A 26,195-nucleotide genomic window follows, 5' to 3' on the forward strand; every position below is an offset into this window, starting at 1 on the left:
GAACCTGGGTAGCTTTTCCTTCTACCTTGCTTCCACACAATTGAAATTTGGGAGCACACATAGCTCCCAAACCCAGTTAGAACACAGTTTTTGATTGTGTGAATGACCTCTATATCTTAATGCACAGAAATGTAACATTGAACAATGCTGCTTTTGTAATTTCTAGAGGAATTAGGTGGACTGTATCCACGAAAGTGTATGCTGCAATAAATTTGTTAGTCTTTGAGTTCCCATAAGACCCTGTGTTTTTTCTGCCTTTATAGATGTATCATGTCGATACATCTGCATCTGCCAGTTTTTGTATTCTTTATAGCAGCTTACATAGCTCTGATCTGATTTATTCTGTGCCCTCCCCAATTTATGCTCCACCTCTTGGTTTTTAGCACAAAAATTTGCATGTTATAATATTTATATAAACTGTACTAAGTTATCACAATGCTAGCAATGATAATTTGATAAAATATTTTATTTTAACCAGCCTTGTTCTCTACCTACTATTATTAATTGTTATTATTTAGAATATTTATATGCTGCTTTTCAACAAAAAAAAAGTTCTCAAAGTGATTTATATAGTGGTCATTGCAGGTTACCTGTGCTATCTAAGATATTTTGCTGTTTGAGCTGCATCACCTAACTAGAGAGGCCTCAGGATCTTTGACAATGTCACAGAGGAGGCTGGGGCCCAATTCTCACATCACACAGAAACCCTCTTCTGGAGCTATTCTCTTCTGTTCTATTTTTGAATGCAGGGAGAAGAAAATGGGAACACACTGGCTAGCCAGACCCCTAACAAAAATGTGCCCGCTGGACATACCCACCAGGCATGTCCACATTCAGTGTTTACCTGAAGAAGCACTGAATGGAAGGAGGCCCAGGGACATAGCCAGCAACTGGATCAGCTCTGGGGGCATGACCAGTGGGCAGGGCAGGGGCATGGATAGTCATTGCGCTTCCATTTCCCCCACTAATGTGTTCAGGCATAACCAGCCCTCAAAAATAGAGGGCCCAATTTGAGGTTGAGGAGAATCACCCCTGATTTGACCCAAATCAATTCAGGTGATTCAAACACCATTTTGAGGCCCATTTTCCTGGAAAAACTGGGCCTCAAAATGGTGTTTTTTCATGGGGAGATTCAACCCTGAATCACTTGAATTGATTTGAGTGATTCAACCACCATTTTTCTGGAGAGAGCTGGTCTACCAATTGGGATTGGTGGGTAGACCAACCCTCTACTCTGGACTTCACGTGTCAGCCTGCCTCAGAGATAGACCAGTCCTCCGTGGTGGGCAAATGCACAAAATCTGGAGCAGAGGGCTGGTCTACCTGCCAATCCCAATTGGAAGACCAGCTCTCCCTGGAAAAACCGGAGAGCTGGTCTACCAATTGGGATTGGCAAGTAGACCAGTCCTCTGCCCGGACCTTGCACGTTTGCATGCTTTGGAGGACTGGTCTACCTAGGTAGACCGATCCTTCCTCTGAGGCGGACTGACACGCCAAATCCACAGCAGAGGGCTGGTTTGCCCACCGATCCCAGTTGGTAGACTAGCAACCCCTAGGGAAATGGTGGTTGAATCACTCAAATCAATTTGAGTGATTCAAGGCTGATTTGTCAAGGCAGCCAGCCAAGCCGGCTGTTCTTGACAAATACATTTGAACGGAACAGTAAACATTGAATCAAGCTCGAACTGAATTGCAAAAATTGAATTGTGCACACCCCTGGTCATTATATCCTAGTTAATTTTGAGGAAAATAATTTTATTTTGGATTCTCACATCATACCAGCGCTTTCAATGAATTTACACTAATTTAAATTCCTTAAATCCATATTTCATTGTAAAGTTAAAATAATTTGGCAACATTTCATAATGTGCTACCACCGCTCTGTGTTATAAGTCTGTTTCTTCTGGTGCTTAATTTCCCCCAGGAACCTAATTTCTCCTTCACTATTTTTCCTGGGTTTTTCCTTGCCGCCATTCCATACACTATTTCGGTGTCCTTCAACTCTGTCTATTTTCCCCCTCCCCCAACCATTCCAGTTGTTGCTTTCTTAGCTCTCTGTGGAATGCTCATGCCTTCAAGCCCTCACAGTTGCTAGGCAACATCTCTCACTTCTCCATGTGGCTAGCTTCCATGGCAACATCTCCCCATTTCCTTTCTTTCAGCTGTTTGCTACCATAGTACCCCTTGTCAATGCAACCATCTGTGGCAGGGAGCAGCCAAAACCTACCATGAATTAAAATTCCATTTCCTGCTTTCGCTAATATTTTTTTTAAAGTCTCAAAGGTTTAGTTTTTACCACGATCAAACAGGAATCCCCCCCCCCAATAATCTGGTGCTGCCTAAACGCATTATAGTTTTGGCTGCTCTCCCAGCATTCCCAATTATTTTACTTAGCTTCAGTCTTTATATCATGTATACAAAGTGTTTTTATATTTCTTGCCTCATTCTCTGGAAGGCATGTAACGTTTATTCCCATTTCACAGACTGGGGAACTGTGAAAGGCCATTTAGTGAATCCAAACCAATCTAGGATTTGATCTAAGTCTCCAAATCCAAGATCAGTACTCGCTCCAGTGAATCAAACTAACCAGTACTCTGTGAATGACATTAAATACAAGCCAACATACAGAAATTTTCATTATGAAGTAGTTAGGTTGCTACACCAGCAACTCATCTGGCAAATCTACAAAAGCCAGATAATTAAATATTGGGAGATGTAGCTTCACACATCATTTTTCATAGTCCTCAAGCACTAAAATAAAAATTGCAGATTTAAACACTTCAAATCTTATACCACAGCTCCAACTCTGTCTCCTGAATTGCCTTTTATTCTCACACCAATTTATTCTTTTATTCTGAATTGCCTTTTATTCTCACACCAATATATTTCACTATGCAAGATGTCATACTCTAGAACAGTCTAGGGCTTCGTAGGGGCTGAGAAAGACCTAACACATTTCCATTTGCCTAAGGCACCCAATGGCACAGTGGGGAAGTAACTTGCCTAGGGAGCAAGAGGTTGCTGGTTCGAATCCCCACTGGTATGTTTCCAGACTATAGGAAACAGCTATATCAGGCAGCAGCAATATAGGAAGATGCTGAAAGGTATCATTTCATACTGCGCGAGAGATGGCAATGGTAAACCCCTCCTGTATTCTACCAAAGAAAACCACATGGCTCTGTGGTTGCCAGGATTTGACACCGACTCGATGGCACAACTTTACCTTTAAGTGAACACTAGGAGGACACAGCATTGTTGAAGAGGAGAGAATGTCACTAATCCAAAGAACATTACTGGGGGAGGGGGAGTTGTATGTATACTGGGTTCTAACAGGCACATCAGCACAGGCACAATACAGTAATCATATTGTATGCGCCAGCACTTTTCAATAAAGTTTTCACCAAATACCACAAACGCAATTGCCACTAAAACATCCAAGAGAGCAGAACACTACAAGAGAGCAGCAACACAAAAAGCTAACCACACAAATAAAGATAACCATGCAAATACACAATATTTACAAATAAAATGGAGGCAAAATTCACAAGACACACCATACACAAGCAGCACACAGAGAAAATGATGGGAAAAGCTCAACAATACATTTGGAACTCAGCCAGCTGTTTGCTTTTGTGTTCCCTTCATTTCCCCCTTTCCTCTCTTTTTCACTTGGAAGACTACTGGCAGATAGATACATATAGCAACTTCCCACACTCTTGGTTCAGCCCTGTAACATGCAAGTGGGAGAGTTGAAAGAATCCCTAAAAAAAGGCAAACTCCTTTCTGTACCACAAGATACACAAGTAGGAACTCCTCAAATGTCCCTATGAGCTAAGGCATACAAACTAGGTAAAACTAGGTAATGAGATATCTTTTATTCAACTGTCAGTTGATGAATGAATAAGCAAACTTCTGAATCACACAGAAGTGTTCAACAGACAGAATGGAATGGTAGGTAATTCTCAGGTCTCAATAATATATCACTATGCAAACATTTTAGTCATTTAGGCAGTTTTAGTATTTACTGTAAGCATATGCATACTTCTGAAATGATTACCCAAGATGACAAAATATCTGTTCAACCCACCATATTTAGCAAGGTTATCGATGTTCTTCAACCGTGTTTTGCATATTTCCAGCCAAAAACAAAAGAAAAGCTGGAAGAAATGAACACCCACAGGTTCTTAGTATCTGCTACTATATGAGATTATTTGAAGTCTGATGACCATTTGGTTTCAGCAATTAGTAATTAATAACAGGACACATGGATATTTTATCAGACACAACAGATGTTACTAGTATGCTTAGATCCCTAGCTCATTACTAGTGGTGTTGGTTGTGGTTATACGTCTGTACTAGCACTGGTACTTATTCTGGCAAATATTTCTTGATGTTCAGATTAGTTCAGAGAGGCTAACAGAATGTTTGAAAACCAGACGTGCAAAGTTTTTTGTGTTTCTTTTTAAGTCTTCTGGGGCTGGGTTTCCATCAGATATTAACTGAATGATTATTTTTAGAGAGTTTAATTGCAAAGTATCAGGTTAAAAAAAAGATGTACAGGAACTTTGTAGTACATATTTTACACTAAGCCTTCATTCTTGAGAACAAAATTTGCATTCGTAAACACTTCTTATGCAGCCTTAAGACTGCGAAACCCATGAAGTAGAATGATTGTAGCTGAGCTATGCACTCTGAAATGTCCAAGGTTTTTACCTGAAGTTAGACATAAATAAAGCTGACGGCAGCAGAAACCAGAACCAGCCAAAATTAAAATGAACACATGGATTTTATATGATAAATTAATGTTTGGGCTTGGAAAACAAATTTGAAACCAGAATTCCTTCTGCAAGTTTAGCACATCACTAATTGTAGTTGCTCCCACAAGTCCTGGTATGCTGCCTCATCGTGGTGGGGTGTGTATGTTCCTAGGAGGGATGAGTGAAGTACATAAGAACATAAGAATAGCCCTGCTGGATCAGGCCCAAGGCCCATCTAGTCCAGCATCCTGTTTCACACAGTGACCCACCAGACGCCGCTGGAAGCCACAGGCAGGAGTTGAGGGCATGCCCTCTCTCCTGCTGTTACTCCCCTGCAACTGATAATCAGAGGCATCCTGCCTTTGAGGCTAGAGGTGGCCCACAGCGCTCCAAATAGTAGCCGTTGACAGACCTCTCCTCCATGAAGTTATCCAGACTCTTCTTAAAGCCATCCAGGTTGTTGGCTGTCACCACATCTTGTGGCAGAGAATTCCACAAGTGGATTATGCGTTGTGTGAAAAAGTACTTCCATTTGTTGGTTCTAGATTTCCCGGCAATCAATTTCATGGGATGACTCCTGGTTCTAGTTTTATGGGAGAGGGAGAAGAATTTCTATCTGCTTTCTCCACACCATGCATGATTTTATAGACCTCTATCATGTCTCCCCACAGCCGTCTTTTTTCTAAACTGAAAAGCCCCAGGTGTTGTAGCCTTGCCTCATAAGAAAGGTGCTTGAGGCCCGTGATCATCTTGGTTGCCCTCTTCTGTACCTTTTAAAGTTCAACAATGTCCTTTTTTAGATGTGGTGACCAGAATTGTACGCAGTACTCCAAGTGTGGTCGCACCATAGTTTTGTATAAGTGCATTATAATGTTAGCCGTTTTATTTTCAATCCCCTTCCTAATGATCCCTAGCATGGAATTGGCCTTTTTCACAGCTGTTGCACATTGAGTCGACACTTTCAATGAGCTGTCCACCACGACCCCAAGATCCCTCTCCTGGTCAGTCAATGACAGCTCAGATCCCATCAGCGTATACTTGAAGTTGGGGTTTTTCGTCCCAATGTGCATCACTTTACACTTGCCAACACTGAACCGCATTTGCCACTTTGTTGCTCACTCCCCCAGTTTGGAGAGATCCTTTTGGAGCTACTCACATTCTGTTTTGGATTTCACTACCCGGAAGACTTTGGTATCATCTGTAAATTTGGCCACCTTGCTCCTTACCCCTGCTTCTAGATCATTTACGAATAAATTAAAAAGCACCGGCCCCAGTCCAGATCCCTGGGGGACCCCACTTCTTACTTCCCTCCATTGTTAAAACTCTCCATTAATCCCTACGCTCTGTTTCCTGTCTTTCAACCAGTTAGCAATCCACACATGTACTTGTCCCCTTATCCCATGAACGCTAAGTTTCCTCAGGAGTCTTTGATGAAGAACTTTGTCAATAGCTTTTTGGAAGTCCAGGTATACTATGCCAACTGGATCACCTTGATCCACACACTTGTTGACACTCTCAAAGAACTCCAAAAGGTTGGTGAGGCAAGATTTACCTTTGCAGAAGCCATGCTGGTTCACTCCCAGCAGGGCCTGTCCTTCTATGTGCTTTACAATTTTATCCTTGAGGATGCTTTCCATCAATTTGCCTGGAACTGACGTTAAGCTAACCGGCCTGTAATTTCCCGGATCGCCCCTGCATCCCTTCTTGAAAATTGGTGTTACATTTGCTACTCTCCAGTCCTCTGGTACAGAGCCCAATTTCAGGGATAAGTTATATATTTTAGCAAGGAGGTCAGCAATTTCACATTTGAATTCTTTGAGGACTCTTGGATGGATGCCATCTGGCCCTGGTGATTTGTTAGCTTTCAGTTTTTCCAGACAGTTTAGAACATCATCTCTTGTCACTTCTATCTGATTCAGTTCTTTAGCCTCCAACCCTAAAAAGCCTGGCTCAGGAACAGGTATATGCTCAGTATCCTCTGCCATGAAGATGGACACAAAGAACACATTTAGCTTCTCTGCAACCTCCATATCCTCCTTAATAATCCCTTTCACTCCTTCATTGTCTTACGGTCCAACCGCCTCCCTGGCAGGTTTCCTGCTTCTGATGTATTTAAAGAAGTTTTTGTTATTCCCCTTGATACTTTTGGCTAAATGTTCCTCAAACTCTCTTTTTGCCTACCTTATTGTCACCTTGCATTTCTTTTGCCAGAGTTTGTGTTCCTTTCTGTTCTTCATTTGGACAGGCCTTCCAATTTCGGAAGGAAGTCTTCTTCCCTTTTATGGCTTCCTTGACGGTACCCATTAGCCATGCTGGCATCCTCCTGAGCTTAGTGGTACCTTTCCTCCTTTTGGGTATGCAATCTAACTGGGCTTCTAGTATTGTGGTTTTGAGTAAACTCCATGCACTTTGGAGCAAAGTGACTCTCCTGATTTACCCTTTCAGCTTTCCTTTTACCATACTCCCAGTAGGGTCACCAAAAGCGGGAAGGTCATCCCAGCTGCCCAGTTCAAGCAAGCAGGCACCTACAGGTGAAACTCGGAAAATTAGAATATCGTGCAAAAGTCCATTAATTTCAGTAATGCAAATTAAAAGGTGAAACTGATATATGAGACAGACGCATTACATGCAAAGCGAGATAAGTCAAGCCTTAATTTGTTATCATTGTGATGATCATGGCGTACAGCTCATGAGAACCCCAAATCCACAATCTCAGAAAATTAGAATATTACATGGAACCAAGAAGACAAGGATTGAAGAATAGAACAATATCGGACCTCTGAAAAGTATAAGCATGCATATGTATTCAGTACTTGGTTTGGGCCCCTTTTGCAGCAATTACTGCCTCAATGCGGCGTGGCATGGATGCTATCAGCCTGTGGCACGGATGAGGTATTATGGAAGACCAGGATGCTTCATTAGCGGCCTTCAGCAATTCTGCATTGTTTGGTCTCATGTCTCTCATCCTTCTCTTGGCAATGCCCCATAGATTCTCTATGGGGTCAGGTCAGGTGAGTTTGCTGGCCAATCAAGCACAGTACACTTTTCAGAGGTCCAATATTGTTCTATTCTTCAATCCTTGTCTTATTGGTTCCATGTAATATTCTAATTTTCTGAAATTGTGGATTTGGGGTTTTCATGAGCTGTACGCCATGATCATCACAATTATAACAAAGTAAGGCTTGACTTATCTCGCTTTGCATGTAATGCGTCTGTCTCATATATCAGTTTCACCTTTTAATTTGCATTACTGAAATTAATGGACTTTTGCACGATATTCTAATTTTCCGAGTTTCACCTGTATATTGGGCAGCAGTGATGTAGGAAGGTGCTGGAGGTGGACGATCACTTCAGTGACAACAACAAAGGCATTATTTCATACTGCGCAGGAGAAGGCAATGATAAACCCCTGCTAACTGAGCAAAGAGGCACACCTTTTTTTAAAGAGGTGATTCTCTTTATTTAGCAGCGGGAGATCAACTGGACCTATCCAACCCCAGCTCAGCATTCCTCTAGTGGCTGTTGCTGGTGTCTACCTTTATGTTTCTTTTTAGATTGTGAGCCCTTTGGGGACAGGGTGCCATCTTATGTATGTATGTATGTATGTATGTATGTATGTATGTATGTCTATGTAAACCACTTTGAGAACTTTGGTTGAAGAGCAGTATATCAATATTTGTTGTAGTAGTAGTAAACTGCTCTTGTATTTTACAAAAAACAACAACCCATAAGGTTAGACAAAATAGAATGATTGTCAATGTAGTGCCGGATGATGGGTTCCTCAGGTTGGATGGTACTCAACATGCTACTGAGGAAGAGCTGATGATCTCTCAGAGTACCGATGGTTTGTACGACGCGGTTAGATTAAAGCCCTTTGGACGTCTAGCAGCTGATGTTGCCATGTGGGAAAAGAAAATCTGAAGCTATAAAGGCAGAATTACAATGGGAATGTGGAACGAAAGAAGCATGAATATAGGAATGCTTGATACAGTGAAAGATGAAATTAATCGACTACAGATTGACATCTTGAGCATCAGTGAATTAAAACAGACTGCAGTAGGACACCTTCAGTCAGAAAATCACACAATTTACTACTCAGGACATGGAAAACAAAGAAGGAATAGTGTTGCTTTCATAGTCAGGAAGGATATAGCAATGACAGCACATTGGGTACAATGCAGTCAGTGATCGACTGATATCAATTAGATTTCGTGGACAACCTTTTAACATGACAGTTTTTCAAGATATGCCCCAATGACTGATGCAGAAGAAGAGGAAGTTGATGAGTTTTATGCTCAAGTTCCGTCTGAAATTTACAGAGCATGCAAGCAAGATGTGCTACTGGTGGTTGGAGACTGGAATGCCAAAGTTGGAAATGGTAAGGAGGAAAACACAGTCAGACTGTATGGCCTAGGAAACAGAAATGAAGCAGGAGAACGACTTACTAGTTTCTGCCAAGCCAAGGATCTCTTCATTGCTAACACATTCTTCAAACAACCAAAGCGGAGCCTATATACATGGACATCACCAGATGGAGTACACAGAAATCAAACTGATTACATTATTGGTGCAAGGAGGTGGAAGAGTTCAGTTAGAACAGCAAAGATGTGGCCGGGGGCCGATTGTAGGGATGTGCATGGAACCGGTTAGGAGGCCCTTTATGGGCCTCCGAAGCAGTTTGAATGGCGGGCAGTTCTGCTGATTCAACAGTGTGTGGGGGTGTGTGCATCTTTAAGTGCGTGAGAAGGTACACTTACCTCTCCCGCCACATTTCTCCCATCGGCGCTCCATTTTGCTAAAGCCCCTAGGGGCAGCAGTGTAAAGCCCTAGTGGCTTTAGCAAAATGGAGCGCCAGTGGGGGAAATGCGGTGGGAGGGGTAAGTGCACACACACACCTGCTGTCGAACTATGGTGCGACCACACTTGGAGTACTGCGTACAATTCTGGTCACATCTTAAAAAGGACATTGTTGAACCGGAGAAGGTACAGAAGAGGGCAACCAAGATGATCAGGGGCCTAGAGCACCTTTCTTATGAGGCAAGAATACAACACCTGGGGCTTTTTAGTTTACAAAAAGACGAATGCGGGGAGACATGATAGAGGTCTATAAAATCATGCATGGTGTGGAGAAAGTGGAGAGAGAGAAATTCTTTTCCCTCATACAACACTAGAACCAGGGGTCACTCCATGAAATTGATTGCCAGGAGGTCTAGGACCAACAAACGGAAGTACTTTTTCACACAATGCGTGATCCACTTGTGGAACTCTCTGCCACAGGATGTGGTGACATCCAACAACCTGGATGGCTTTAAGAGGGGTCTGGATGACTTCATGGAGGAGAGGTCTATCAATGGCTACTAGGCGGAGGGCTGTGGGCCACCTCCAGCCTCAAAGGCAGGATGCCTCTGAGTACCAGTTGCAGGGGAGTAATGGCAGGTGAGAGGGCACGCCCTCAACTCCTGTCTGTGGCTTCCAGCGGCATCTGGTGGGCCACTGCGCGAAACAGGATGCTGGACTAGATGGGCCTTGGGCCTGATCCAGCAGGGCTGTTCTTATGAACCACCCCCACCCAGTTCTGTGCACATCCCAAGCCGACTGTGGAACAGATAACGAACTGCTCATGTGCACGTTCCAAGTCAAGTGAAAGCGGAAAACAAAGCTATCCAATTTCCATGATATGATCTTGAGAAAGTACCCACCATTTTCAAGGAGAACATCAGGAACCACTTTGAAGTTCTGAACCTCATTGATAGGAAACCAGAGGAACTGTGGAATGAAATCAAATAAATTGTTAAGGACAAATGTGAAAAAAGACTGCCAAAGACCAAGAAACAGAAGGAAGCAAAATGGATGTCAGAACAGATGGTGGAAATTGCCAAGAAGAGGAGAGAAGCCAAAGTCAAGAAAGATAAAGTCCTCAGGAAGGAACTTAATAGGGAATTTTAGAAAGCTGTTAGAAGAGACAAAAAGCAGTACTACAATGACATCTGTAAAGACCTTGAGGATGGAAATATACATGGAAAAACAAGGAAGGTTTTCCAAAAGATCACTGAACTCAGAGGGAGGTTCCAACCTCAAACTGGTATGTTAAGGGATGCCAAAGGACAAATAATAACTGATTCGAGATGATCAAACAGAGACAGAAGAAGTATACTGAAAATCTGTACAGGAGGGACGTCAACATCCAAAATACTCTAGAAGATATTCCCTACTTGCAAGAACCTCTAGTACAGGAAGATGAAGTTAGATCAGGACTCCGGTCATTACCAAGTTGGAAGGCTACAGGAACTGATGGAATAGCTGCAGAAATATGGCAGGCAACAGAAGAACCAGCAGTCAAGGCTCAAACCAAACTATGCCAGCAAATTTGGAGAATGACACAGGGGATAACAGATTGGAAGAGGTCAGTTTACATACCCATACCAAAGAAAGGAGACTTAACAGATTGTGTAAAGCACTGCACAATATCCTTAATTTCACATGCTAGCAAAATAATGCTCAGGATCATCCAACGCAGATTAGAGCCCTATGTGGAAAGGGAAATACTGGATGTTCAAGCTGGTTTCAGAAAAGGCCGAGGAACAAGGGACATCATTGCTGATGCACGCTGGATAATTGGGAAAGCCAAAGAATACCAAAAAGAAGTCAATATGTGCTTTATTGATTACAGAAAAGTTTTGATTGTGTCAACCATGTCAAGTTGTGGAATATGTTTAAGAAAATGGGCATCCCAGAACATCTCATTGTTCTCATGAGAAAACTATACACATGACAGGAAGCCACAGTCCAGATGGAACATGGTGAAACAGACTGGTTTCAGGTCAGCAAAGGAGTAAGACAAGGCTGTAAACTTTCTCCTTATTTATTCAATTCCTATGCTGAACATACACGGAGAGAAGCTGGATTGAAAGATGAGCGTGGCTTTAAAGTTGGAGGAAGAAACATCAATAACCTGCGCTACGCTGATGACACCACTCTGACAGCTGAGAATGCAGATGATCTGCAAGCTCTAATCATGAAAGTCAAGGAGCATAGAGATAAAATGGGAGAAAATAAGATAAAATACAACTGAATGTAAGGAAGACTCAAATAATGAGAATAGGTACAGCAGCCAGCCTCAGAATTGATAATAAAGACATTGAAGTGGTGGATAACTTCTGCCTTTTAGGATCGATCATCAACAGTAAAGGATCCAGCAGTCAAGAAATACGCCACAGACTACTACTTGGTTGGGTTGCAATGAAGGCCTTGGAAAGGATAGATGCCATGATGTTTCTGTACCTACAAAGATTAGAATCGTTCGGACCATGGTTTTTCCCATGACACTCTATGGATGCGAAAGGTGGATTTTGAAGAAGCAAGATAGAAAAAGTATCGACGCTTTTGAACTTTGGTGCTGGAGAAGACTTTTGAGAATACCACAGACAGCCAAGGAAACAAACAAATGGATCATAGAACAGATCAGTCCGCAATTTTCACTCAAGGCACAAATGACCAGGCGCAAACTGTCATACTTTGGATATATTATGCGAAAACCCAGCTCCCTTCAGAAGTCCATAATGCTGGGGAAAGTTGAAGGAAAGAGAAGAAGAGGATGACTAGCAGAAAGGTGGATGAACTCAATTACGACAGCAATGAATGCACCACTGAGAGACCTTAAAGGCCAAGCTGAAGACAGATCATCCTGGAGAGAATCTATCTATGTGGTCGCTAAGAGTCGACACCGACTTTACAGTACTTAATCAATCAATTGAAGTTGAAGGTACAACTACAATTAGCAGTTTTACTACTTTTACTTGGTATTCTTATATTGATTGACTGATTGTGTTTTTATACTGCCTGATATGTACATCTCTAGGCAGTGTACAAAATTTAAAACAATATTTAAAAATCAGCACAGATTAAAATACACGAAACAATTAAAATAGTAGTATAAAACAGAAATAAAAACAGTAGCATAAAATAATTATTAAAACAAATTATTAAAATTAATTCTAATTAAAAGCCTGTGAGAGCAGGTGAGTCTTGAGGATCTTTCTGAAAACAAACAGAGAAGGAGCTGCTCTTATTTCAGCAGGGAGCATATTCAAAAGCCCCGGGACAACCACAGAGGAAGCCTGGTCCTGGGTTGCCACCAAACAAGCTGGTGGCAACTGTAACCAGACCGGAAGATAATAACAGGCAGCAGGGTTCATGATAAAGGAGGCGCTCTCTTAAATAGCCTAGACCCCAGCTATTAAGGGCTTTATAGGAAATAACCAGCACTTTGTATTTCACCTGGAAACATATTGGCAACCAGTGCAGTTCCCTTAAAACTGGTGTTATGTGGTCCCTTTGAATTGTCCCAGAGACCAATCTGGCTGCTGCATTCTGTACCAATTGTAGTTTCTAGGCTACATAGAAAGGCAGCCCCACATCTTATTTGGATTCAACTTCAGTTTGTTATCACTCATCCAGCCCATTACCGCCTCCAAGCAGGAATTTAGAGAAGATATGCCATTTCCTAATGAGGTTGACATGGAGAAATAGATCTGGGTGTCATCAGCATATTGATAAGACCCAGCACCAAGCCTCTAAACCTCATTGGAGACAGTATGGAGCCTTGTGGAACTCCATACTTTAGTTCTCGCTTTGCAGAACAACAGTCTCCAAGCAACACCATCTGGAATCTACCAGAGAGGAAGGAATGGAACCATTGTATAACAGTGCCACCCAGTCCCACTGCCCTGAGCCATTTTGGGAAGGGCAGTATAGAAATCGAATAAATAAATAAATAAATAAATAAATAAAAATAAAATAAAAGATAACAGGTTGTAGGACACACAGTCTGAAGCAGTTTGTCCACTTTCTCAGGAATCACAAACTGAAAATGATCCAATCTAATCACATAAGAGGAGTTGCTGGACACCTCCACAGTAGACTCTGCAGTAACTTTGGAAACCAGGTCAACCCGAATCTGATTTTATCTGCAAAAAAGTCATTAAAAACATCACAGCAAGTTACCGATGGTTCCAAGTTTAAATTCAAGGGGTGGGGTACATACTAGTCCTCTTGCAACTCTAGACAGCTCAGCTGGATGTGAATTTGCGGAAGCAATGCAGACAGAAAAGAACTGCTCCCCCCCCCCGCCCTCACTGCCAGAGCATGGATCTTCAAATTGTGCCTAGGGATGTGCAGAACTGGTCCGGCAGTCCGCGGTCCGACGGTTCAGTCTGGGGGGTTTGTGATCGAACTGAACACCACCACCCCCAGTTCCATCCGGACTGGAACCGAACCACCGGTCCAATCCGACAAATGAATGAATGTATGTGCGAGCGGTGCCGTGCATGCACAAATGCCCTCTGTGAGGGGCATTTGCGCATGCGCAGCGGCCGCCAAAATGGCTACCGCTCGCCTTTACGGAAGCCTGAAAGGGCCAAAAAGACTACATTTACCCAGCCATGGCGGTGATGAGGGAGGCCGGCGGAGGAGGGGGAACCCTCACGGACCACCACCCCCCCCGTGGCTACAGCAAGCCCCCCGAAGGGGCTACAGGTAGTTATTTTTCATTTTATTTATTTATTTTTAATTGCAGACCTGTCGGACTGGACGGGGGGGGCGGTTTCGATGGGGGCCAGACCGAACTAGTCCGGTTTCGTTTGAGGCTGGTCTGGCCTCGAACTGAACGGGGCCAGATGGTTCCATGCATACCCCTATTTGTGCCTGATCAGACTAGCACTGAGTCTTCCTCGCCTTGTGCTCTAGTTTTCTACATCACCATGTCAATTCCCATAGTTCATCCAAATACCATGGGGCTGTCTTTAAAGCAGGTCGGAAAGGACGCTTAGGAGAGATTGCGTCAACCACTCTAGGGAGTTCATTATTCCATATTTGCGCCAGAGCATCGTCAGAATCACTAGCAGAGCCAACCCTGAACCCTTCCAAAGCTTCTTGGAATCCTATTGGCTCCAATAAACAACTCAGGCAGACCAATCTAATAGGTCCTTCACCCTGCAGAGGTGGTTTGTGGCTGTAAGTTCTACTGTAACCAGATTGTGATCCATCCATGACAATGGGGAGATGACAGGAGTCCCCCACTCACAGAACACCACCATGATCAGAGCAAAAGACCCAATTGAGCGTGTGACCAGCATCATGGGTTGGTCCCGTGACCAATTGGGATAGGCCCACAGTCGTCAGTTGTATTAACTCTTGAGCCGCTCCTGACAACCTGGTCCCAAAATGAACATTGAAGTCCCCCACCACCAGCAACCTGGACCACTCCAATGCCAACTCATCAACCAGGTCTGTCAGCTCAATTAGGGACTCCACTAGGCAGCGGGGTGATCAGTATACCAGCAGAAGTCCCAGTCTATCCCTGGTCCCTAGATTTAGGTACACACATTCAATATAGGCCAAATCCCTGACAGAGATCCTGGTAAAGTATTCTTATAGACCACAGCCACCCCTCCTACCCACCCACATCCTCTCACCTGCTCCACCATGGAGTAACCCTCTGGAAGAAGCTGGGTCCAAACCAGACCACTAGCATCTCCCAACCAGGTCTCTATAATACCTATCAAGTCGGCTCCTTCATCCATAATCAAGTCATGGAATACCTCAGATTTATTTTGAACCGACCTGGAATTACAGAGTAATAAGGTAAGGTTCTGTGTGTGGTTGGCATTGCTCTCCGAGGTCAAAGAGGTGGTAGGCCTCCTGGAAGGGGTAACGACAATTAAATTTCTGAATCCCCTTCCCCTGTAACGGCACGCTGGCCTACTAACACCACATCTTCGTCGATTCCCCACCACCACTGGTATAACTGCCTCATCCGCCACCTCCACATCTCTGTTCAACCCAAGACACATACCTGTACCAGGCCTAAGTACGAGGCAACAATGAAGTGACTGCTTCCTTCCAGCAGTCCAAGACAATAGGTTGGTCCCAGCTCTCAGTCCCACCCCAAAGGTCAGCCCCTCTTGGAGACCAACTTTGGCGGCACACAGCAGCAGCTGCGCCTCAGTGCTGCTCACCTTTATAAGGTCTAGGAGTTCAAAAGCCTGACTGGTGTAGCTCTCACCTACTACCAATTAGGGATGTGCATGGAATTGGCCAGGGATGGTTTAAAGGTAGGGAGGCATACCTTTAAGGGTGGGGGAGGGTGCCCTTACCCCTCTCACTGTGTTTCCCCCTCTGGTGCTCCATTTAAAAAGTCTCAGTCAGGGTGGCAGCATACCTCCCTGCACACAAACCGAGTACTTCCTTTTACTTCTGGCCAAGGAGGACACTGGGGCAGCAGGGAGCTACACTGCTGCCCCGACGGAGACTTTTAAAGTGAAGTGCCAGTGGGGGATATACAGCAGGAGGGGGAACAGGAGGGGTAAGGGCACCTTCCCCCACCCTTAAAGGTATGCCCCCCACCTTTGAACTGGTGGAACCGTCAGTCATTCAAACTGGTTCGGAAGCCCATTGTTAATGAAACTGCCTCGAGGGTGATTGGCCTGCACCCCCTAGTTCAGGAGAATGTGGGGAATTTAGCTCAAAAGGGGAGCCCATTCCAATCAGCCTTAATCTGTGCAAGCATATGAACTCAAGAAAATCGTCTTGAGAGAAGTTTGAATTAAATAAAAAAGGAATTTATTAAGACTATGTGGCCCTAGTTAAGACTATGTCTTAATTAAGACTATGTGGCCCTAGTTTAAAGGCACTACAAACATGTGAAGAAGCAGACTATTGTAAAGCACATTTAGCTTAAAGTTCCAAATTATGTGTAAATTCCCAGACAGGCTAGAGGGGTACTTTAAGATAGAGGGGCAAGATTTCAGCAATAAGAGAAAGGTTCAGCCCTGAAGAAGCTGGGCAAGAGGCTATATCATCTGTCCTGGAGAGGATCACTAAGGTGGTCTGCTGGAGTCTCTTGCTGCAATCTGCTGGGTTCCAGAGTGAAAGGCACAAGAGAACACCGAGATGTTTCTCAGTGGGAGTCCCAGGTGTAATGACACAAGGAAGCACATTGAGTCATAGAATTAGGGATACTTATATCACAAAACGTGCCTTGAGGGCACTTTTCTTTTGTCCTGCTCTGCTGAACAGGGGAGCACAGACCACCTTTTTTTTTTTTTGGAATGCATTGTGTTTTAGTCCTTCCTGGGTATGAATGTGTGTGAATCGCCTATGGCATTCAAGGGTGATTGTGAGGACAATTGGAGTGTGCAGGTTAAAGAATATCCTGTGCTGGGACTGACTCTCCCAATAATTCTATCAACAGTTTCAATAGGCACACTTTCAAAGTTACATTACTTACTCATCCCTATTGTACTGGAGGCTGCAGATAAGAAACTTGTTTTATCTGTCAGGTATTGTCTCTCTTTGCAAGAGGAGGAAGAGGGAAGTTTAGATTTCATCCCAAAGCTGACCACACAAATGTCTGCTCCACATGCATGGAGGCCCTTGCATGAGGCCCATCATGCAAGAGCGGCTGGGAGACGCCCCGCTTGCACACAATCATAGTTGTGGGGGAGCGCCGCTGAACTTCCTGTGGCAGTGAGCAGGGGAGCAGGTATGGAGCAGGTAAGAGCCCCTGGTGGCGCAGTGGTAAAACTGCTGCCCTGTAACCAGAAGGTTACAAGTTCGATCCTGACCAGGGGCTCAAGGTTGACTCAGCCTTCCATCCTTCCGAGGTCGGTAAAATGAGTACCCAGAAATGTTGGGGGCAATATGCTAATTCATTGTAAACCGCTTAGAGAGCTCCGGCTATAGAGCGGTATATAAATGTAAGTGCTATTGCTGCTATTGCTATTGCTATTAAAGGTGTGGGGGATGTACAGGATTCAGTGCTTAAATTGTGTTTCATGCACATCCCCACCTGAAGATGCCAGGGATTGAAACTGGGACTTTCTGCATGCAAACCAGATATGCTACCAGTGAGCTATGGCCCCATTCCCTATAACAGATGAATTTGTTGTCTATTATAACCCCAAACGTTTCTCCGTTAACACTACTGCTGAGCCAGATATCCTGTGCAACTCTTGTTTGTGGTTGCCGAATTGCATGTTATTCATATTCATCCAATTCAGCCGATAACTAAAATAAGTATTGGTCTGTCTTCTGGATTGTCTGTTATTGTTCTCGGTTGTATAAACTGGACAAATACAGTGTTAACTTATTTTGTCGGAATAATTTGTAGAAGCCTTAAAACACTTTCCCCACATAAGACTCACACGCCTAGATCACACATTATATAAAACCATGGTTTGATCCTGGTTCTGTGCAGTGTTCATGAGGTGCAGGCTCATGTACTCCCCCTGCCTCTTTGTACACGTGGGCAAGAAATTTTCAATGTCCAATTCTGATTTAGAACAAACAAATATGCCATGACATCCAAGCCCAGCAAATCCTAATTTGTTTCTATATAACATTTATAAACATGCCAGGATATGAAATAGGTTCTAAACCAGAACTGGAAGTTTAATTTTTTCTTTCCTCGTGTGTGATAGAGAGGGAGCAGCGCACAAGCCCAAGTTTTGTGAATGTTTCCTAGAGCCATGATTAAAACCATGGTTTCATGTGACATTTGAGCTGGGCTATAAGCAATTTTGAGGCTCTCTCCCTTTATTTGTGTTACATACTTCAGAAGCATTCCTTTGTGTGACTGTAATAGAGCAGCCCAGCTGGGAGTACTGATCTGATACTGAATCTGTTAGGAGTTATGCTTCTCTTAAATATTTTCCAGATCAACCACTGTATACACAACTTACATGTTCTTCTATTTGTGTACTTCTAGAATTCTGTACTTCTAAAATGTGTATGTCTCCATCCACATGGGATCCTCAGAGTGACTTGTGATAGCATTGCTGCAGGAAAATCTGTAGAAGGTGAAGGAGATCAGACACACGGGGAAAGGGACTGGATAGATCAATGTGGGGAGAGCTGGAGGTAAGAAAGCAAACAGGATCTGTTGGGGAATGTGTGTGCTATTCTGTCCCCCTCCAAAATGGAGAACTGAACAACACTGAGCAGCTGTGAGCTACATTAGAATCCATTCCACCTCTTTTTAATAAATTGGTAGATGAGTATACTTTTGCTGGAGCATGGGAGTGCTCTTGGTCTATGGAAAGAAAAATATAAAAATGTTAAAAATTTGACAAAACAGCAAGTGTTTTGCATTTAAGTCATGTCACAGGCACCGTCCACCAAATATCTGACACTTACACAATCACTATCCACTCAATTTTGAGCAAAATGATTCTTTTAACAAAATACTATTTGTTAGAATAATCAAATTATCCCAGACACAAAACACTGAAAAGCTGAGCAACTAAACACTGCATCGCTTATGTTGGGCAAATCAGATCTCTCAGCAACAGCAGCTTAGAAAGAGAGATCTAGATCTCCCCCACCCCACCCTTGCAAATGTATTTTTATTGTGCACTCTGAGCACCTCTAAGTAAACAGATCAGGGTCCAAGTTAAATTATCAATTAATATTTTCTGTAGTTAAAGCATTGCACATCCTACTTGCAACTTTGTGTGTAATCTTGGATAATGGGTTTGCCATTTACGTAATCTGAAATCCTTAGTAATTCTAAAAAAACAAAAACAAAAAAAGGCATGCCAGCTACTGGCAGCAATTTTTTAAAAAAAATTAGCAGGTATGAGCACCTACAAAAATATTGTGACAAACTTGTGAAGCAAAGGAACCTGCCAAAAAGGGAAGAGGGGGGAAGGACCTAGGACAGAATAACTAATAGGCAATGATTTTGGATTGCCATACCTCCACAGAACACCAGGATCACTTATTTAATTTCTAAAAATATGATCTAGCACTCCGAAAGGGAAACTGATGCTGAGGACTAGTGATTCATCCATGAATAACAGCGTGGAAATTATGGAGCTCCTTTCTTGCCAGGCAACAGCTTTTCGTTGGGTAAATAGGCTGCGCCAGGGAGCATCGCATATTACTTCTTTCCAAGATGTAAACAGCAGAAGGAGCAGCGCTGCACTACCTTACCTTGCCATCCCCTCCCCGCCTGCCCACCTAAACAACCAACCGTCACCCGTTCCTCCTTAAATCCCTTATCAGCCCGCGCGGGCTCTGACCAATAATTTCCCTAACATCCCCCGCAAGAAGGGGCGGAGCCTCCCGCGAAATATGCTAAATAATTGTCTCTCATTTGCATAACCGTCGAAATGGCCGATATGCGGATTGGCCGGCGGGGGAAAAAAGCAGCTCGCACATCGGGCCCCTGCTTCTCCGAAGGAGGTGTGGCCAAAGAGGAGTGGGAGGAGATCGGAGCTCATTTGCAAAACGGCCCAGCGCGTGTTGTAGGTTGTGTGTTTTTTTGAATCCGCGGCGGCAGGGGAGGCAGACGGGAGCGCTTGAGAGCAACGCTCGGAAGCACTGACGGCGGAGTGCCTCGCACACACAGGTACAGCTCGGACTCGGGAGGGGAAGGAGGCAGGGGAGGAAAGGAGAGAGAGCGGGATCATTTTGTAAAGCTCAGGTTTTGTTTCGGAAGCGACAGCGGCGGCCAACGATTACCACAGAGCAACTGGAGTGAGTCGCCTCAGGCAGTACTTTACAGCGAAGGATATTTCTTTTTCTCGCTCTTGAGTTGCTCCGAACTGCCTCCACGAAACCTTATCGCGGTGGAGGCTTCCTGTCGACTCAGTGCTGCGCCCAGGCGGTGGTTTCTGCTCGCTCCTCCCCCTCTCTTATTAGGCGCCGCCGGTCCTGCCAGCTGGAGGACTAATCTATGATCACAAGAAATATTCGTGTCCACGCATGCGCAGTGAGTAAGCGCGCCCGAAAGTCCTCACTTCTCGTTCTAGAGCGGGGAGGAGCTATCACTATTGGCCACGAGGAGCTGTCGATCGGAGGGAGCGGCACTCTGACCTGCTGCTGAGCGCACGAAGAGAAATAAATTAGGCTCTGGAGCAATTGGTTAGTGCTGTTGTGTTTCAGTGTATAGCTGTATTGCTACAGCCCTGCTTTATCTGTAAGAGAGTGAGGTGGGGGTCTTGTTTTGGTAGGGCTCTTTTTAAAAGGTTGAACATGAATACTTTATAAATTGCAATTATTTCCTATTTATTACAATTTCCTAAACTGCAGTTTAGGACTGGCTTAGAGCAGAGCGTTCCCCCCCGCCCCCCATTTTCCAACTTTCTTGCACTTCTTATTTTCCAGTTAAACAAGGGAAGGAAATAGTATGGGATTGTGTTGTGTGAGTGCTCCTAAACATGACAGCATTGATTATTCTTCCAGGTCTTCATTTTAAGGAGTGCTGTAGCATCTTCTAAGTCTCCAGGCAAAAATGTCCAGCAAAAGTGCAGAGCACTGTACTGCAACAACGCTTATACTTGGGGGGTGGGGGAGAGAGCTTGCTTATCTAACACTCACCCCCTCTATTTTCCTAACATGGTTATCTGGGTCCTATTATGGGGACTGTGGAATTCCAGGTTCCTCATTAATTCTTCTGAGTGAAACTGCTTTCTTGTTTGGACTAGTATAGGATAATCACAGCCTGTATGATAAAAGATTGGTTTATGTGCTTGAGAAGGTGATGGCTTTTGTTTGTGTGTGTGTATGTGCATGCAGGAGTTCCCATTCATCTGTAGTGGTGTAGTGGTGGTTCTGCTTTGATGGCCCAAGATAGCCATGGGACAGTGTGCATGGGTTTCTCAGGGAGTGCATTTTTATTCAGCTCTCACAAATATCCCATTGAGACTGTTGATGCAAGTGCTGCATCATGGTCCAACAGAGGAAGAAAAAGTCTTCCCTACTGCTGGAAATACTAAAGTATAAAAGAGAATCCTAAAGTATAAGACATAATACCAATCTACTTTAAAATGTATACACTCTCATATCATAGATATTACGAGATGGAGAAACAGGTAAATATATTATATTTAGAGCACAGTAGCACTCATCACTAAATGAATGTCAAAGGAGAGGAATATCTGCCCTGAAATATAGTATAGATTAATGTATGTGGAGTGTTTTGAATACTAAGCGCTATATAAATGCTGATTATTTGTACTGAATCATTGTTACTCACTCAACTGAGTAGGAAACATTGGGCAGTTGCAGTAAAATTGGAAGTGTGGGGGAAATTGATTAATTGTGAAAACTGTATTTGACAATTTCAAGTCTATATTTTTTAGCCAAAGGTGTATGTTTAAAGTTATCAAATGTCTTCTAGGTATGATGACATGGTATCTAGATACCATGTATTTAATCAAAACCAAGTAGTAGTTTACCCCCCACCCCCATTTATTTCTGATGCCTTTTATAGTCAAAGTGGGTTTTATCGCTATGTAATCTTAGCTACTTTGCATCTTGGGCCAAGGTTTGTGTTTTCATAAGATACTTTTAGTGATAAATATGCTAATCTAAAGTGTATTAGGGTAAATACATGTTGACTGTTGCAGGTTTACATGGCACAAAATGCAGTGCCATCAAGCTTCAAATTTACTATTGTTTATGAAGCCTCATGAAGCCCTACCCGCAGGGGTGTAGCTAGGGGAGAGGGGGCCCGTGTTCATGTCTCTTTCTGGCGGCCCCCCAGACTGAGGGAGATAATGAAGAAAATAGGGAGGGATGTAGCTGGAGGGCCCTCTGGAGGTGGGGGCCTGTGTTCTTTGAACCCTTTTGTTCAATTATAGCTACGCCCCTGCCTACCCACAAGCACAAGGGCAACATATGAGATCATAATAGGAGATCTGGGTATCTGCCTGCTATATTCTTGTCCTGAACTTCCCTCTGTTTCTTGACCAGGGGCAGGGAAGAACTTGATTGGGAATAGGGGAAACACATAGAGATTTTGTTTCCTCAGAAGTCTGGTGCAGTGCCTCTAAGCTCCCTCAGAAATCTGGTGCAGCGCACCAAGTTGTAGGGAAGGTGGTGCTCTGTTAATGCCACATTCTTCCATTTGTTGACATTGAACCTGCAAGAGGAAGAATTATGTCCTACTTTAAAAAGCCACTTAATGGCACAGCAAGGAAGTAACCTGCCTAGAGAGCAGGAGGCTGTTGGTTCAAATGCCTGCTGGTGTGTTTCCCAGAATATGGGAAACTCTTATATCAGACAGCAGCGATACTGAAAGGCATCATCTCATACAGCGCGGGAGATGGCCATGGTAAGCCATCATTACTCTGTGGTCACCAGGAGTCGACACCAATTCGATGGCACAACCTTTCCTTTTTTTCCTTTTGTCTATCACTTTAATTTAATTTTCTGCAGTTACAAATGGCACAAAGATAACTTTTCAAGTAAATGTAGCATTTTTCAGTTTTATGAACTCAGTGACTGACATGTAGCACAGTGAGGACAGAAGACGGGTTCCACCCTTGTAGAACAGCTGGAGAATAGCTGCATTGAAGGCTTCTTCCACAGCCCGGCAGAAGGCAAAGGGGAAGCAATTTTCCTTTTTCTCTCTTCCCTCCAAAGCGTCTTTCACTTGCAGGAATATGTCCCTGAGGGTCACACAGCCCTCAGGGACATTTTCCTGCAAGTAAAATTGACTTTTGGAAGGAGGGGAGAAAAGTGAAAATTGCTTCACCTGGGCTGCAGAAGAAACATTCAAAGCAGCTATTCTCCAGCCATTCTGTGAGTGCATTACATTTCTGCCCTCATAGTGCCATGGAAGATGTGGGCCAATAGAAGATACTTCTGTATTATGTGGTATACCTGGCTGTGAGTTGCTTGAGACTAATGAAAGGGTTGTTAGTTAAGTAGTATATGTACACTACAGGCAAACCCTGTTAATCAGACCCAGCATCTGTAGTTTCATTTATCCGTGGCCAAGTAGTTGCCACCTGACCTTGGTATATCTGAAAACCGGCAATTAAAGGGTTAAGGCTTGTGTATCTGTGGGTTGGGAATGGGCAGAAATAACCTCTGAGGTCACTTCTTCCTCCTATTTTGAGGGCAAGAGCAGTGTTCCCTCTAAGGTGTGCGCATGCTCACAGGTTTGTTTTTTAAAATTTCCATTCAGTTAATTTTACATCTCGCTCAAGTTGAATCAGGAAGGCCCCATGCTGAATGTATGTGCGCGCACACTGCCTTGATACTGCTGCCAAGAACAAAACTCGTTCCACACACACGAGAAAAATTAGAGAGAACACTGGGCAGGAGCCATTTTGTGGCTCATTTTTGTGGTGAAGAAGAAAAGCATAGTAGTGCACTACCCCCATTTCCCCTGTTTTCAGTCATTTTTCTCCCTTTCTTCATTGCTCTGTTATTTGCGGTTTTGCTATCTGTGACCCCCGCCCCGGAATGGAACCATCTCTGAAATTGTGCACACATCAGCTCATTCCATTTTGGGTGGAAATCCATTGCAAAATGGCTGAGATGCACCAATTTTTTAACTTCTAAAAAGAGATATCAGAGTTTTGGCGACCTTTTTTCACCACAGATAATGTATATTTTAATGCCTTTTTTAAAAAAAAAGCATTTCCCAAAAATTCATGTCCATACAGGATTGATGTCTTTTGCTGGTTTGAAAAACATCAACATAGTAATTTTTGGGTAGTTGTTTGGAATCCCCATTATAACAGGGAAAATAGCTAAAGTTAGTTAAGAGCATAACTGAGTCTACCAATTGAAAATTTTGAAGCCAAAGTTGGGAGGAGCAATTTCTAGCAAGTAACTTCTGGGTTCCCAAAACACTTGCCTGTTAAAAAGAGTCTATGAGCACTCTGGCACTTTTATAGTTAAACCTTTTCCTTCCATAGGCATTTGTTTTCTCCCTCTGCCCCCTTTCTCTCACCCTCACTATAGTGGGGAAGCAAAGTTCTTCAGCAAAGCTTAGAATAAATTACTAGAAAGTAAATCAATTGATTCCACAGGAGCTTACTTCTGAGTGAATGCATACAAGAATCCAGACCAGCAGAGATCCTAGGCAAGAATGTAAGTGTTCTCCCTCCCCCGCCTTCCTCCCAGCCACTCAGCAAAGCATAGAAGGAGGGGGGGGGCCTTCTGAGGTGAGAAACACATTTAATTCTCTGGGACTTACTTCTGAATGAAACATATAGTATTGGACCAAAGACCCTTTGCTAAGAAGTTCCAAAGAAGGAATCTCAAGGAAAACCTAAAAAACCCATTTCCCACCCAGCACCAAGAAACTATCATTCTGATGTAGACTGCTCTTGAACATGGAGCTTTTACATTAGAACTAAACTGGCAGTGAATATGGAAGCTTCACTTGACCATACTTAAGAAATGAAGCCTCCATATTTACCTAAGGGGTGTACTCGTGAGTCAAATGGGCCCTAAGCCAGAATTTGGCTGTTTAAAAGCCAAATTTGGCCACCTAGTTTTACAGGTGTAAAACCTCTGTGTTAATGTAGAACCTCCGTGTTCAAGGGCAGTCTACATCACAATAATAGTTTGGCCTATCTTTGGAGCTTTCTGGAAGCATGTAGCAGAACACTGTAAGAAAGAGGCTGCTGGAGATGTACACATGCATTTTCCAGCAGCATTTTGATAACTGAACCTGCAACTCTACAGTACATGGACACCTAGAAGGAAGTAAATTCCATTAAACTTGGTGGGCCTTGCTTCCAAATAATGAGGAAACAGTTAAACAATCCCTGAAAAATGGTGTTAGGGGAGGGGATAATAATGGCAAGGTCCTTTAAAAAGTGTGAGTGGAAATTCAGCACATGGACTGTTCTCAAAGAATCTAACATTAGCCACAGCATCCCACAGGACACAAGATCTGTTAGTATATTTAAAACAAAAATGCCAATGATCCCTCCTACTTTGTAGAGAATACAGCAAGAAAAAGATAACTGAACATGACTCAAAGTTATCCTACTAAAATTAAAAGATCATGTTAAGGTTGTCCTTTTAATTTCAATGTGGTTACTTTGAGGAAGCCATTATCCTGTTGGCCATTAACCATTAAGTGGAGGCCTGAGACTTAAAGGGGAGAAATCTGCTCTGTCTGTCCATGCTTGGAAGCTATACCATTTGTGTACAACCTTTAAAATGTACTACTTTCTGGACAGAAGGAAATGAGACAGATACTAATAAGCACAATTAAAACATTGTTTTAATTGGTAAACAACCAGGGTGAATAAAAATCAATGATTTTTTAAAATTAAAAATTAAAAAAATAGATTTTTTTTATTTTAAATTGGATTTTTAAAAATAAAATGCTTTTGGAGGAAAAAAATCTATCTAAAGATAGTTTTTTATTTAAGATACATTATAGTCCAAAGGTATTTATCATGAAATAAGGATTAGTTTTTAATTATGTAGCATGAGGCTGTATATATGCAATGTTTAAATTTTTTGGTAAATAAATTCCATTAATCCATTCACAATGTCATGCTCTTCCAGGGGTTTCTGTAAGATTATTTTGGGCAATTTTTCTACCTAGAAGATGACCAAAAATGAAACCTTCATCTGGTTGTAAATATTAAGATTAGACTAGCAAGAATGAGTCTTTAT

At 43.1% G+C, this 26,195-nt stretch overlaps 1 protein-coding gene and 1 long non-coding RNA gene across 7 annotated transcripts in view; one reads left to right on the top strand and one right to left on the bottom strand.

The window, feature by feature from the left end:
• The window catches only part of LOC128326772 (uncharacterized), a 41,141-nt gene extending 21,205 nt beyond the window's left edge, over positions 1-19,936 (bottom strand). For 2 of the 5 annotated variants that reach the window (XR_008308253.1, XR_008308255.1), the window contains exons 1-3: positions 18,497-19,936; positions 10,457-13,723; positions 4,088-4,157 (exon numbers count right to left, since the gene is read on the bottom strand). This is a non-coding gene — a long non-coding RNA (uncharacterized LOC128326772). The remainder of the gene's footprint in view (positions 1-4,087; positions 4,158-10,456; positions 13,724-18,496) is intronic. The other 3 variants (XR_008308257.1, XR_008308256.1, XR_008308254.1) reach the window with 3 other exon arrangements.
• Positions 19,937-20,028: 92 nt separating this feature from the next.
• The window catches only part of ATF7IP (activating transcription factor 7 interacting protein), a 139,629-nt gene continuing 133,462 nt past the window's right edge, over positions 20,029-26,195 (top strand). The window contains exon 1 of one of the 2 annotated variants that reach the window (XM_053254286.1): positions 20,029-20,166. The gene's annotated coding sequence lies outside the window, so the exon portion shown is untranslated. Of the gene's footprint in view, positions 20,167-20,569; positions 20,682-26,195 lie in introns of those variants that run through there. The other variant, XM_053254288.1, reaches the window with a different exon arrangement.

Source organism: Hemicordylus capensis, chromosome 5 (genome assembly GCF_027244095.1).
Source record: "Hemicordylus capensis ecotype Gifberg chromosome 5, rHemCap1.1.pri, whole genome shotgun sequence".
NCBI classification, from domain to species: domain Eukaryota; kingdom Metazoa; phylum Chordata; class Lepidosauria; order Squamata; family Cordylidae; genus Hemicordylus; species Hemicordylus capensis.